This window comes from Carlito syrichta, unplaced genomic scaffold (assembly GCF_000164805.1).
Source record: "Carlito syrichta isolate Samal-C Ts95f unplaced genomic scaffold, Tarsius_syrichta-2.0.1 Scaffold305872, whole genome shotgun sequence".
NCBI lineage: Eukaryota > Metazoa > Chordata > Mammalia > Primates > Tarsiidae > Carlito > Carlito syrichta.
Window position 1 is genome coordinate 99,518 of NW_007249968.1, and position 1,043 is coordinate 100,560.

Below are 1,043 nucleotides of genomic sequence, written 5' to 3' on the forward strand. Positions count from 1 at the left end.
AGAAGTGACAAAAGATTTGTGGACACATTTTAAAACCACCACAGCACCTAAACAGGGCCCATAACAGGGCAAGCCTTATTTCCAGGAATACTCAAGTGGTACCTTGTCTGAAGAGACTCTTTCACTTCTTGAACCACACTCTTCTTCTCTTAAATCTAGACAACTTAGTATCTCATTACTTTGACCATGTTGTCTTTGACTGCTATGAATTGTTATTTCATGTGTATATTTTTTCCCCCAGTAAAATGTTGTGTCTCAAAGTAAGAGTTGTACTCTATAACTTTATCTTCTTTAGAGGTCATCCTATATCAGGCAAATACCTGATGCTCAATAAATAAATATAGGAGGCTGTCAAGTGTGGTAGGTGAGAACAGGGTTTTGGAGACAAAGAATCCTAGGTTCTAATTCTGGCTCCACCACTGTAGACTCTTGGAAAGCTAATACATAGGGGCTACCATTAGAATGTAGCTCATGAGCCCATTATGAAGATTTAGTAAATTAATGCATGTTAAGAACATAGGAAGGGAAACACAAGTTGAAGGTATTGTCACTGTACTGCTGTTGCTGTTTACAGTTATTTCACCTGTCCCTAGACTACCCTTTGTTATGTTAAAGAGATTTTTTGTGTGTTTGTTTTTTGAGTTGGAGTCTCACTCTGTCGCCCAGACTGGAGTGCAGTGGCTGCTCTCGGCCACCACAGCCTGGACCTGCTGGGCTCCGGCGATCCTTCCGCCTCAGCCTTCCGAGTAGCCGGAATTACAGGCATGTGCACCACGCCTGGCTGATTTATTGATTTATTGTAGAGATGAGGTCTTGCTGCCCAGGCAGGTCTTGAACCCGTGGGCTCAGGCAATCCACTCACCTCAGCCTCCCAAAGGTGCGAGATTACAGGCTGAGCCGCCGAGCCCGGCTGAGAGGCAGGTTGTTAAGATGATTGGGTAGTGGTCTGTTTCACATCATCACAAGGGGGCAGGTAAGCACAGGTACTGCAGTGTTCCCCACCCTGCCACCACCCCCATAGCAGGCAGATGGGGGACAGTCAC